Source organism: Emys orbicularis, chromosome 11 (assembly GCF_028017835.1).
Source record: "Emys orbicularis isolate rEmyOrb1 chromosome 11, rEmyOrb1.hap1, whole genome shotgun sequence".
Classification (NCBI taxonomy): Eukaryota; Metazoa; Chordata; order Testudines; family Emydidae; genus Emys; species Emys orbicularis.
The window spans coordinates 72,066,359-72,080,927 of NC_088693.1; positions in this window are offsets into that span (position 1 = coordinate 72,066,359).

The window sequence follows — 14,569 nt, forward strand, 5'->3', positions numbered from 1 at the left end:
TCAGTGAGGAAAGAGACAGGCAGTCCTTGGACTGAAAGGGTTAGACGGGGCTCTTTGCTGGGAGGGGAGAAAGTGAGGAAGGAGCCGGCTAAAGACATTAAGGAAATAAGACCATCACATTGTTTGCCTTCGCCCCCGGGGTACCGTCATTGAGGAGGCTGAGTTTGCTGCAGCTGTTGCCCGTAGTTGATCCAGGCCTGAGGAACGGGCTGGGCTGGTGGTGCAGGGGTGTATTCGTCCCTGGTGTAAGTATCTGCGGGTGCGACCGGACCCTCTGGGCGTCCCCAGGGGAGGGATATGCATCCTGCTGCATTTGCTTGATCTTTTGCCTAGTAATTACTCCTCCCGAGGTGTGCCCTTCCATTTCCCCCTTATCCCTCTGCAGAGATTCCGATCTGGAGTCCTGCAGATTCCCCTCTGCGCTCTGGAGAGAGTCCCCCTGCGGAGGAATAGGGGCAGGCGCAGTGGGGACCAACTGACGAGTCAAAACACGCTGTGGTTTACACCCTTCATCGAAATAACATGGAGGGGATTCACTCTCGGGAGAATACCTGACTGTCATAATTTTTAAAGATTTCCACAGCTCTGCTGCTGTGTCCCAACAAAACCAGTAACATAACTGTCCCGGATGGTCTTTTTCGATCTGGCTCCTTACTCCTCTTAAGGCAGCCTGTTCGAAAGAGCCATACGAAGGCCACCTCATCTCCGGGTCGGCCAATACCGCGGTATACCCAGTCCAATTCCTTACACACAGTGTGTACAACTTCCTCCTAGACATTTCTGTCTGTACTGGGAGTTTCCCTTCGTTCCATAACTTATTTACAATCCCCAACGGACTCTCAAGAGGCACGCTAGTCCCTTGACCCATGGTGTCTGACAGGAGCCCTCCAACTGGCGTTTATCCTGCTGTCCAGTACACGACCCCTCAATATTGAATTGGCTGGGAGAAATCTCCCGTGGCGCCTGCCAATTCGTATATGAGTGGTCTGACCACTGGACAGAGGCACCGCACCAGAAGGAAATCCCGGACGAGCCCCCAAATTGTTAGGTAAAAAGCAAGTCCTTACTCACCTCTCCAGCACCCGAGTTCGTGCGGAGTTGGTATGGGGCTCACAATCTGTCAGAGACCAGACACCAATTCGTTGATCAACGGGCTCACACTATCCTTAGCTTAAAAGGCTTCGGAGTAAGTGTGGCAAGTTTATTAGGGGTGAGCATCAATATTTATACACAGAAGTAAACAAAGTGATTAACAGATCATAATGGTCATGCATAATCAATCAAGATTCTACAGGATAAAACAGGTTAAAATGTAGATTCAAAAAGACAAAAGGGGAGATAGCTACTTAAGGGGAGGGGGGGTGTCATGAGTAGTTCGCAGGTCAGAGCTTTGATTAAAAGTTCAGACAGAGACATCAAGTCTGGGTTAAGTTTAAGCTCATCAAAAGTTCAGACTCAACATTTCCTACTGCAAGACTTCCTCAGAGGCAGCCGGCACTGTGTGGAGGCTGGGGACTGGGCTAGATACTCAGATACTTATTGCAATTCTTGGGTCACCAATTTCCTTGCAATTCTCTGCAAGCCTGACTGATGCCTCAGTCTGGGCATTCTCCAAAGCCTTATGGTCCTTCTTTGTGATCTCAAATCCTCCCCTAGAGACGGAGGGATGCAGGTTTGGAGCCAAGGATGGGTCAGCCCCATACCCCTCCTCAGAGTGAGGGCAGTACACACTAGAGACAGCAGGAGCTGAATCAAAGGTCAGAGGCCATGACTGATGTGCGTGAAAGTAAGCAGGGAGTGTAAGGTAATCACTTTGGTATTGTCTCCAGGAATTGGAGGAATTCAATCTTCCCGGTGAAAGAAACAGCTGGGAGAGAGTAATGGTCATTGATGGTTTAATTAATACTGTACATTGAGCCTCATTCAAATGGAAGACTGCCCACAATTTCATAACAATACAGTGTAAGTAACGTAATAAATGAGATGAATGGCTTTCAGAGGCTGCTGCCGCAGATATAGATGGCCTGGGGCTTTTTGCTTTTCTGTTGCATGATTTCACTTAGGCTGCAGAATAGAGCTTCCAGGCCAGTGCAATTTATAGTGATCTGCTGCCATTCGCTAGGAGATGGAATCCCGTTGGTTTCAAGGGGACGGGGTACGTGAGTGTGATGGAAATGCTGGGCCTGTCTGCACACAAGTAGTAGGGGTCCAGAGAAATAGAAATAGCCATGTTAGAGCTGGCAATGACTCACTCCCCAGGTAGTTTTATTGGTCTTTTCCACCAGGTGTGAGAAAAACAGTTCAAAAGCAGTTTACAGCCTGTGTGCCCACATGAACCCATTTTACAAGGGAGTTGGAGAAAGGCCTTTGAAGCCTCCCAGGCTTCATCTGCTATAGCCTCATATGCGATAGCCTTATATGGGAACCCATCCCCCCCAGTGCAATCAACATCCGGAGAGCTAGTGTGAATTGCCTGCTGGTATTTTTACCACTGCATGCTCCCCCCCTGCCTTGAGGCTGACACAGTGGTAGAAATACAGTGTAGTTGTAGCTGTGTCAGCCTCAGCCCCAGGATATTCAAGAGGGGCTGGGAAAGCGTTCTACCTTGCATTTAGTGGTGACACTAGGAGAACCTTTCCACAGAGGCTAGTGATGGGAGCCATAGATAAACCTAGAGTGATCAGACAGTTCGTCCAACTCTCATTTCTACAGGGGGCCGGTTACTGGGGCAGACCGTTGGCTGGGCGTTCATTTTCAAAACACAAACCAGTGTACCAAGAGGTGACTGGTGTAATTCCATTGCTAACACTAACTGCTCCTGCTTAGTTGGTAGTTCGATGTGCCTTGCCTACAGAGCGTAGGCCTCATGGGGCTTTCACAGTACAGGAGGCATTAGGCTTTCTGTATTCCTACATGACAAAGCTTTGTCTTTTCTGGCAGAGCCTTGTTTGTTTATTACCCTGTTCCTCAGAGAGCTTTAATTGAAGAGCTGTGAACGTGTGGCCTTAAAAGAAGCACTGCTCAAACAATCCCAGGAACAGCGCTGTTAGCCAGAGCAGAAGGGTTCTGGCTGGTGGAATCCACTCCTGAGCAGTGACCCTCTAACAGTGGTTCTCAAACTAGGGCCACCGCTTGTGCAGGGAAAGCCCCTGGCGGGCCAGGCTGGTTTGTTTACCTGCCGCGTCCGCAGGTTCGGCCAATCGCAGCTCCCACTGGCTGCGGTTCACCGCTCCAGGCCAATGGGGGCTGCAGGAAGGGCAGCCAGCATGTCCCTCGGCCCGCGCCGCTTCCTGCAGCCCCCATTGGCCTGGAGTAGTGAACCGCAGCCAGTGGGAGCCGCGATCAGCCGAACCTGTGGACGCGGCAGGTAAACAAACTGGCCCGGCCCGCCAGGGGCTTTCCCTGAACAAGCGGCGGCCCTAGTTTGAGAACCACTGCTCTAGGAAACCTGTGCAGAGGAATTCCCTCCAGTCCTCAGACGCTGATGTTGGCTCCCAGAGCTTGTGCCCATTAAAGTGCCTTCAGTGATGAGTGAGAGAGAGAGAGAGAGGGAGAAATGACAGACCCAGCAACTGGCATCTCACAGGCATCTCTGCATTTCCACATTAGATGGAACCTTGCCTGCGGCTGTGTCAAACCTGCATGTTAGGACTAAGTCAAACAACATTATTTCCCCCTCCAAACCTGAATGTGGGGAGCAAGGCTGCTCAGAGTTGGTGGCAATAACTGTCTGCCTGGATCCTTCTCTCTAGATCCAAGAGGAGGTTTTAGAAATTGCCCTACCTGGTCCCTGTGGTATGTTATTTTACAGGGTGAGATGGACCAGATCCAGAACCTTTTATTTGACCCAACTTCCCCTCCTGCCTTAGTTTCTAGTTTGGAAGAAGTGGAAGGTGGATCCCAGCCACCTTTGGACTGGGGCTTGGTTTTGCAAAATCGCAAGACGACCAATGCAGTTTTTCCACAACTAAAACACCGGATTCCTAAATCCAGCTCTGCTTACCGGCATCTGGGGGTTAGATTCCTTCTTTCTTTTGAAAAGCAAGGCAGCCGAATGTATCTCCACAAAAACACTTCTGTCCCTTTCAGGTAGAGACGTTGTACTCTGCACATCTTCACTTGGCATGTCCTGGGTTTCATACTTCCTTTCACATTAATCTGTTGTACTGAGTGCTTACCCATCCTTCATGAAGTTATCCTCACAACCACCCTGGGAGGGGGGGAAGTACTACCAGCTCCATTTACAGCGGGGGAAACTGAGGCACGCTGCTGACACTTGCCCGTGGTCAATCAGCAGGCCTGTGGCTGAGCCAAAAATAGAACCCAGGTCCCCTGAGTCCCCTTCCAATGCACTAGCCATTACAGTAGGCAAACTGCTGGACCATTCTGCCTCATCTTTCCTAAGCCCTGATTTGGAAACACGTCTCTACTGCTTGAGCTAAGGGATCAGGTTGATTGGCTTGGCACTAATACCAGCCTCTCTATATGACCCAGTGACTAGAGATAGTGTGATGCAACAGGCAGGGCACTGACCTGGCACTTGGGAGACTTCAGTTCCGTTCCCACCTCCACTGCTGTGACATGGGGTAAGTCACTGCCCCTCTGTGTGCTACAGTGGCTCAGGCGGTATGGATCTGCTCAGCATCAGAGGGGCTCCAAATCTGGCCTGTCGCTATTGGTTTGGGACTTTCTTGTGAGGAGATTGTGGCTGCTTTGGGTGTGGCATGAATTCCAGAATTGTGATTTTATTACTGAGGCGCATGCACGTGCGTCTGAAGACTGGGCAAGATTCGCCTGCCGAATACGTAAAGGCATGAACAGCTTTGCTGCTGTGGAGCAGAGTTTTCGCCACCTTCTGAGTCTGCTTCGTGACAAAACCCTGGGGAAAACATGAGCCTGCCAATCCCTCCCGCCAGCCTTAGCACGTTGGTTTCTTGGCTTGTCTGTGCACATCACCTGACACGAGGGAGAATGACATGGTGACCACATCAGGCACAGATAAACCAGGTTAAAGTCTCCGTGTCAGCCTGGAGAGAATCAGAATCTTCTCTGTCAAATCTGTGCTGCCTGCAGACACAAACTGTGACGTGGCCCAGAAGTGAATCCGTCAGGTCTGACAAAGAGAGAGTTTTCCTGCATGCTGGACACTCAGCAGAGACTAGTCTCTAAGGTGCCACAAGTACTCCTGTTATTTTTGCGGATACAGACTAACACGGCTGCTACTCTGAAACCAAGCAGAGACACAGAAATCCCTCAGTGTTTGGGTCTTGGAATGAGAGCAGCGGCGCACATTTCAGTAAATCTCGGAAGTACAGTTCTTAATAAGCCTGTGACAAGATCCTTTTATCTGAGGCCAGGGGCAAAGTGGGAAGATTCTAGTAATATACCACATCCAGTATTGCCAACACCATGTTTTCAGAAATCATGAGACTGGCTTAAAAAACCAGGAGGGTTTGTTTGTTTTGTTCAGTTTTGGCTTTGTTTTTGAGGCTTTAGGTCACACTCAGGTCATGTTTTCAAGCTTTTCTCTGCAGCCACAAGGGCTAGACATTGCTTGAGAAGAAGAAGAAGCTGAGATTCTCAATCACGTGCCTCCGGGAGCTGGGACTTTAAGAAAACTACCAAATATCATATGACTTGCCATTAAATTGTCAGTTGGCAACACGGCAGATAAACTGGTGTTTGATCAAACTGGGAAGTGGAAGATTGTGTTGAAAGCAGTAGCATCAAGGTAGCATGCCTGACCATATTGCTTCAGAGCCATGCTAGAGTATAGTGGGGTGGCCAGATAGAAAGTATGAAAAGTCAGGACAGGGGGTTGGGGGTAATAGGCACCTATATAAGAAAAAGCCCCAAATATCGGGACTGTCCCTATAAAATCGGGACATCTGGTCACCCTAGAGTATAGCAATTTGCTACCGCTAAAGATATCAGTGTTATGACACATCTCTTACTTTCCTGTGTAGATTGAAAATAATGTTTTATCACTGTTCTTAGGAGCCATCTGTTGCTGGGGTTAAGTGGCCCAAAACACAGAGGCCTGACCTTAGAAATCCTTACTTGTGATCAATCTTTACTCATATGACCAATCAATTAGTCAAGTCAGGTCAGTGAAGATTAGGTGTGATTTGCATGATTTCTTGTTGCAGGCAGGAAAAAGAAGGTTATCACCCAGGTGCTGTGAACCCTGGCAGACAGCTGTGTGTGTGAAGGCACTAGGTCATCAAAGCACTTCAAGCACATACTTCAGTCCCACTGATGGAACTTAGAGCTTGTCTGCGATGTACAGGTGTTCACATGCATCATTAAATCGGTTCAACATTGCCCCTTTAACTAAACCAGTGCAACTTTGTGTGTAGACCAGGCTGTGCTTAAAGTTAAGCATGATTAAGCCATTGACATCAATGAAAGCTGGATCAGGCCATCTCATTAGCCTTTGGAATTCACTTCTCTTCAGCTTGGTTCATAATAGCCCGACTTAGTTAACTTTAGGTGCACCGTACGACCCCTCGATTCTCCCAAGCTTGTCAGGAGACAAATTAGGGCTGGGTGTAGGTGGAAGTCAGTTGGGAGTCGAATTGCAGAAGGGTTCGCACACCATGGTGTCACATCTGTGGTGTTGCTGGGATATCTGATCTGAGGGTAATTGATGAGGCTGTGTATTTTTACAAGCTCATCCAGAGTGCGCAGAACTGTTTGACTGGAGAACAGTAAAGATCGGCATAAATAAATAACCCGGCCCACTTGTTAAAAAGTATCATTTTTCTTGTGAAAATGTTTATAGCCGGAGGACTGAACGGAACTATCATCACAAGCTGAAAGGGCAGAAATCAAACCGGAGGATTTATAGTTTTATTTTATTTTTAACATCAGCCTTTCCTATGACTGGCAGCCAGTTTATTAGATGCCCCAAACCCATTATAAGGGACTGATCTAGAGAGATGATTGATAGCAAATTGTATTATCAGACTTTTCACTGAACATAATTATTTATCAGCAGATATCCTGAAGTGATTAACTACAGCTGAGCATGCCTTTAAATGTGAGGCACACTGAGGAAAAACAATCATTTAGAATTTTCTTTTTCTATTAAGCCCTTTTATTTCCCCTGCTCTGTTTACAGCTGGTGTATTTTTAGCCAGTTCTGAGAGAGTGCGGGCTTCCTACCGGTCAAGGTCTGACCTGGCTTTTCACACGTGCCCTCTCATGCCGGGATCAAACCCCACTGCCGGACTTTATAATGGGATCTCCTCTGTCAGCATGGAGTCTTAGCAACCGTTGATGCAACGAGAAAAGGCTTTCATGAAACAGGATGATTAGAAAACGCTCGTGTTTCACAGATCCCATTGCACTTTTTCAAAATTAATTCCAATTTCTTGGCCAAAAGAACTGTCCAGTCGATTCAGACCATCTAAACCAGTATCTCTTCGATATCTGATATGATCGCTCTATCCTCACAATGCCCCTGTGAGGTAGGGAAGTGCTAGTATTCCCATTTTACAGATGGGGACCAGACACACAGAAAGAATTCGACCTTGTCTACACTCCAAAGCTTTGCCACGTTAACTGTAGCAATAGATAAAGCAGCCACCCATCTCCTCCCCAAGTGCAGACGTAGTTGTACCGGTATCAATGGTTTATCCCATATAGCGCATTCCGGTTTGGCAGAATGAAACAAGCTGTACTGGTATAAAGCACCTTATCCTGATGTTGTTACTGGCTTGGGCTGAGGGAGTCGGAGTTTGACAGGTCTTCCTGCATGACTGGGAGGTTCGTACGACCCCTCGATTCTCCCAAGCTTGTCAGGAGACAAATTAGGGCTGGGTGTAGGTGTTACTGGTACCTTATCCTGGTACAACTGTGTCTACGCTAGGGCTTTTGCCGGCACAGCTGTGTCAGTAAAAACCTCTCGCTCTTTACTGATACCGTTATTCCAGTAAAGCATTTTAAGTGTCGACCAAACCGAAGTGCCTCACCCAAGGTCACACAGGAGGCCTGTAGCAGAGCAGGGAATTTGAACCTAGTCTCCTAATGCTGAGGCTAACACTGAACCACCCTTCCTGGCCTCTCTCTGAGAGCCGGTCCCAGCTACTTCAGAGGAAGAAATAGGAAACGCAGCAATAGGCAGTTATGTGAGAATCCTCCCCACCCCCCTCCCGGGGGGGAAAGTTTGTTCCTAACCCCCAGTGTTGTGAGTTGGCTTTTGCCCTGAAGCATGTGGTTTATATCTCTTCCAACGTTCTTCGGGGTTTGTATTGATTGATTGACTTACTCCTTGCTATTGGAATGCTGGGCATTCTCATTTCTAAAATCCTACTGAGCTAAGATCATGTCTCAAAGCCCTGCATTGTTCAGGCCTTGGCTCCCTTGGAAATCACCGTCACCTCCTGGCGTTGCTGTGATCAGCTGAGGCACTGGAGTTAACAGCAAACAGAAGGGTCTATCAGTGATGAGTCCATTGATGTTGTTACTGGCTTGGGCTGAGGGAGCCGGAGTTTGACAGGTCTTCCCGCATGACTGGGAGGTTCTGTTTTAATCGAGGGAAGGGAGCTGGGTGGTAGGTTTTTGTTTTCCTTTGTACTGTGGGGGACATCAAAATCTCCAGAGTTTGTACGCATGTTTGTGATCCAGTAGAGAATATGTGTGTTCACACTGATTCCAGTTGTGCCTGGTTTTCAGACAGGAGTTCCCATGAATCTATAAACAAAGGGCACCTGTTTGGCGGAAGCAGAATTTCAGGGGGAAATCTGCCTGAGTAAGGACTGAGTAAACACCAAGTAATGATCTCAGGACTTGGCCCAGCAATTGCTTCTAACAATGAGGACTCACTGAAACAATTCATACAGAGCAAACATACCTGCTGATTGTACTGTAGTTTGCATATGTGTCCAGTGTTTGTTCTGGGTGGGCAATGTGATTGTCCTAAGCAGAGCTATGGAGAGCGCAGTGAATTAATGAAGGACAAGTTATACATGACTGTGAATAGTGGCTCAGATCCTCAGTGGTATTTAGACCCCCTCATTCATTCATTTCAATGGGAGTTAGGTGTTCTGATCATGCAGGCTCTTGGTTACATGAGTAGTTGCCCTAAGGTCAATGGGTCACACGAGGAAGGGCTGCAGGAGGGGGTCCAATAGGACCACTTGTATGAAAAAAGATAAGTTATAAACCATTTATCGCTCTCTTTGGGCTTTTTTTTTTCTTCCTGAGCCGAAGTGGTTGGGCTTGATTCTCCACTCCTTTGCCCTGGCTGCACCCCAGGTAATTGCACTGACGTCTCTGCAGCTGTCTCCAACCTCCTGTTGACAGTGAGGAACTAAACAATGTACCATTGTGGGAGTGATTCTCCATAGCGGGGACAGGCTACTGCAGGAGACAGTGTGGCTCCGAGTTTGCTTTCTGCGCCAAGGAAGAAGAAAAACAAATGTAGCCTTGCAGGAGCACAAGGGAAGACACAGCCCAGGTCAGAAAGAACCAACTCCCCAGTGCCACTCAAGCAATAACCCTGAGCAGGAATCTGCCGTCTTACTTTTTTATCTGGTTTTGCTCAACAATATAGCTGGCCCCAAAGCACCTGGGGAAAACTTTTGACAGTTCTGTCCGTGTCGTTTCCTTTTTTTCATCAAAACTTGAATTTTGTTGATAGATTTCCATCAACATTCAAAAAAATGCCAACTGGCTCTAGTCACTTAATTTGAAAACACACACACACACACACACACACACACACACACACACACACACACACACTTAGTGATTTTAGGATTGAGGCCCCATTATGCTAGGCACACAGTGCAAACACTTCAGACTTGTCTAGAGAGGGTTGAGAGTGTGAAAGTGAGGTAGAGTGTGTTAGCTAACCCATTGTGACCACCCTGTTGGGAAAAGTCTAGGGTAGACATGCTATGCTGGTCAAGCTCCAGCGCTTTAGTCTGGCCATTTTAGCATGTGTTAAAGGCAGCCTGCCTTGTCAACACTAGATTATTTTCAACTGTATTAGATAGCGCATTCTAACAACACACCTCTTATCCTAGCCTAGGCAAGGTCACAGTAAGAGACAGTGCCTGCCATGCGGAACTTACAACCTAAGGCCTTGTCTACTAAGGATAGGTTTTTCAGTATGTTCTAAAGTGTGAATGTAAACAGACCTATAGTTCTACTGGTCTATCAGCATACTTATACTGGTATAATCCCCACTGTAAATGAGTGTGATGTTGCACTCCATATTCTTTATGGAAATATGCTTATGAATATGACATAACTGGAATATGCTTTACACTAAATACTCCTTGTATGGTGTCATTAGAAAGCTTGTAATCTACTAAGTGTGTTCATCCTATTTGTTTACATGTATTATTTCTATATCTGGAGTTAGGAGAATAAGATATAAACTTGTATCACTGATGTAAACATATTAAGTGGAGGCCATTAAGGGTGCTCTAGAAACAATCAGTTTTAAATGGCCTTAGTTACTTGAAAGCCTTCCTGTGTACGTGTGGGCCAGCCCATGGGGAATGGAGACTAGGGGTCTTACAGTGACATGTGACCATGTCACCTGATAATGAAATCCATCTGAAATCTGGTGCTTTTCCATTTAGAAGGAGGGGTGGGCACCCAGAGAGACAAAAGATTCCTGCCTTGTGCCAAAGCTATAAAAGGGGGTAGAGCAGGACAAAGGGGGAGGCCAGTCATGAGAAAACCCCTGCTTACCACCTGAGATGTCTGCTGGAACTAACAAGGACTGTACCAGGGGAAAGAATTGGGCCCAGACTAGGATAGAGTCTAGTCTGTGAAGAAGCTTATTTGAACATCTCAGAGGGTCAGATATTACCTGTAATCAGTTTTTTAAATGTATTAGGCTTAGATTTGCGTGTGTGGTGGGTTTTTTTTTTTTTTTTTTTTGTGTGTGTGTGTGTGCTTTATTTTGCTTGGTGACTTACTTTGTTCTGTCTGTTATTACTTGAAACCACTTAAATCCTACTTTTTATACTTACTAAAATCACTTTTGTTTATTAATTAACCCAGAGTAAGTGATTAATACCTGGGGGAGCAAACAACTGTGCATATCTCTTTATCAGTGATACAGAGGGCGAACAATTTACGAATTTACCTTGTATAAGCTTTATACAGAGTAAAACTGATTTATTTGAGGGTTTGAATCTCATTGGTACCTGGGTGTCTGGGTGTTGGAGACAGGATAACCTGCTGAGCTGTTTTAATTAAAGTCTGCAGATTTGGGAGCGTGGCCCAGACCCTGGATCTGTGTTGCAGCAGGCTAGCGTGTCTGGCTCAACAAGGCAGGGTTCTGGAGTCCCAAGCTGGCAGGGAAAATGGTCTCAGAGGTAATTTCAGTCATGTGACAGTCCCAAGGGGATCTCTGTGACCGAACCTGTCACAATGAGCTCAGCTGAAAAAGGCACTCTTATACCAGAATGAGAGGGTCCCCGTGGGTGATTATACTGGGATAATTCTAGTGTCTTAAATTAGCACTTTGAGTGTTATCAAAGAAAACAAGGCCTACACAGAGAAGAAAGGAAGTGCATGCCTTAGGTCACTGACAGAGCTGGGACCAGAACTCAGGACTCCCGCTGCCCAGTGCCTTCTCCACGAGCCTATGCTGTGACAGAGGGTTTTCCTGGTCAGCTTGACAGCATTCTTTGGCCCAACCGGACTGTTACCATGGAAGAAGATAGAGATGCTTTGTTTGTATGTGAGCCACGAACAGAAGCCAGGTGTGCTGGTCTAACACACGGACCACAACGCTCCTCTGGAATGTGTTTCTAGATGTGAGCTGTTCTGGTGCAGGTACCTATTTGCTTTTTCATAACAATGGGCTTGAGTCCCAAAGTGGTGCTGTGCTTTGCCTTTCACATTTAAACAGAAACGTTTGGTGACGTTCTCTCTGCGCATCTCTTGAGTGTGTAGTGGGCTGTCATTGGCGTTTTTATGGGAGCACACTGGGATGTGGTGGATTCTCCACTCCAGACTGCTACCCACCTCTCCCCTCCTATTTAAACTGTATTTCTCCCCTGGCTACAATGTGAAGTTGAGTTGTACCTCTTCAATCACCTATACACCCCCTACCCCATGCTATTCAAGCACGGCAGAGCATCCCACCGGATTGAGAACGCAATCTGTCCATCAAAGCCACGACCTGCAGCTCAAAGCTCCCAGAGATTTTTCTGTCATTGAAAGTTTCCTGCCATTCCTTACTTTAGATATGTTTATTGGAACTATTCTTCAATCCTGACACTCTTTCATGGGCTATATATTTGCCTGTGCTATCCCTTATAGAAAGATGTGTCAGGCCATCAGATTTATGCAGCCACAACCAGGTTTCTTGAGAGTGAGATGCAGTAGCCTTTACATGAATCAAGTTGGCTTTTGAGTCTGAGTTTCTGTACTGTTAAAAAGGAACAGGAAGGGGGAAAGTAAGACAAGTTTTTTTCATTATACCTGTACACAAGTCATTAACATTCTTTGCAAGTACCCTCTTGTCCTAACTGAACAATTTAAGTTCTTTGGAAACCAACAATTTCTGCATATTTCCTGGTGAAACTACAGTGAGACAGAAAGGGGAGGAATTTGGATTTACTTCAGGTGTCATTTCGGTTCCAGCAGCCTGGTAACGGCTGGGGGTTTCTGAGCTAATGACACCAGGGTGTTCTGGTTACCATAGGGGAAGATGGCCCATCAAGGAGGGGAAGGGATGATATATGGGTATTTGATACTTCCTGCTGTGCATTTACAGATTACTTAAACACAAAAGACAGAGTGGGGAAATGGTCTTGTGTTTAAGGATTGAGCTGGGTTCAGTTAGGGGCTTACCCAATATCACATCTGAAGGTTTTGGTAAAGTCATTCAATTTCTCTGCTAGTGTGTTGATTCTATTCTAGGTCGGATCATAGACCGCCCTCATCAGTGTAGTATCTGAGCACTTTCCAGCAGTGCATTAAATGACCCGTCTCACATCTGTCACGTTCGGTTTGTTCTCTCCCTAGGGAGAGAATGGTGGGTGCGATGCCAAGAAAGCCGGTTGGAGCAGTGCCCCTAGAGTAGAAGGTGGTGAGGTTTGGGATGGTCTTTAGTTCCTGGGGGAGTTTGTTCAACAGTCTGGTACCAGCCCCTGAGAAGACTCTCTCTCCTGCACAGGCAAGCTTTACCCTTATTGCAGGGAGTTCCATGGTGCCAGAGGAGCAGAGCTGTCCCCCACAGTCACGTCCCCTCCTTGCTTGTTAGAGTCTTGGCGTGCCCCCAACACCATAGTGCAGCTGCTGCTAGAAGAACTCTTATTGATTCCCCCCACACTTCTCTGGATGTGCACAGAGGGGACCGCACACCATCCCCTCAGGCCTGCCTAGCCCTCTTTGGTGATTTGGGGAATCTGTACAATTCATGAATCCAGTGTGAGATGATGAATGCTCTGCCTATAGCTCTACAGACTCCATTTTCCGTGTGTAACCCTTTGTCTTCTCTAGGGTCTCTGGGCCTCTGTTTTGGACTGCAATTCCAAAGGCATTGACATAAAGTGCTCTCCCATTGAAAGGGAAACACTCTAAACAAGATACTGGCTCCCAACCAGGAGCACTGGTTGGTCAGGGGAGAGGTCACCTGGAAATGAAGTCACCTGGTAGGAGTTGCTAGTCACCTGAGGATGCTGACCAGGAGGTCTCTTGAGAGAGAGGCTGGAGGGTGATCTCTTTGGTCCTCTCTTCATGAACCATTTTTCACCAGTTTGAGCTGAGAGATGCTGCATGTAGGAGCCTCGTGAGGCAGGGGAACCTCTAGGAATGCCAAGGGAAGGGTGAGCTAGTGAAAGGCAGTGGGGTTAGGGTGCTCAGTGTCTTCTAACTGCTCTGTACTCTCTTGTGCTTCATCTGGAAGATAGAAGAGCAACAGTGTTAGAACCCGCTGCAGAGTGTCTGTGTGTGGCAGATGCTGCACCTACCACGTGCCCCTGGAGAGAGGTACACCGTGACCCAGAAGGCTCACAGCTGCAGTGGGACTCTGGAAGAGGGTGTGTTTAAGCTGAAGGGGTATCCTGGGGGTCAGCACTGGTCCTGGGGGCCAAGGCCAGATAGGCCTGAGGAGATCCATTTCCATGAAGGGGCGGCAGAGGAATGTGCCAAGGAGGAGACCCGGGGAGCTTAAAACACCCAGAGATCCAGAGATGGGATTTGGCCCCATAGCAATCTCGTGGGCAGCCAGTGGGGAGAGCCCCACCAGACCTGTGACACCCTCTCTGTGCTAACAGTGCAGCAAGAGGGGAGGAGAGGGAGCTAGGCTACGAGGTGGGAGATTTGTATTCAATGCAGCTTGCTGCTATCTCCCTTCCCAGCCCCAGCCTAGCCTCTGAAGACCTTGTTCTTGGAATCAGGGTGCCCTTTTCTCCCACCAACCAGCCAGGGACCACTCGCTGCCTCCCCAACCCCTAGTTTGGATTCCCAACATTGCCTGAGTCAAGCCCTGTGTTTAGCAAAGCTCTTAGCCAGCTAGCACTGATTCCCATACAGGCTTCTCCCAGGTGGCTTCACATCCAGCGCACGATGTCACGGCTTGGACACTACG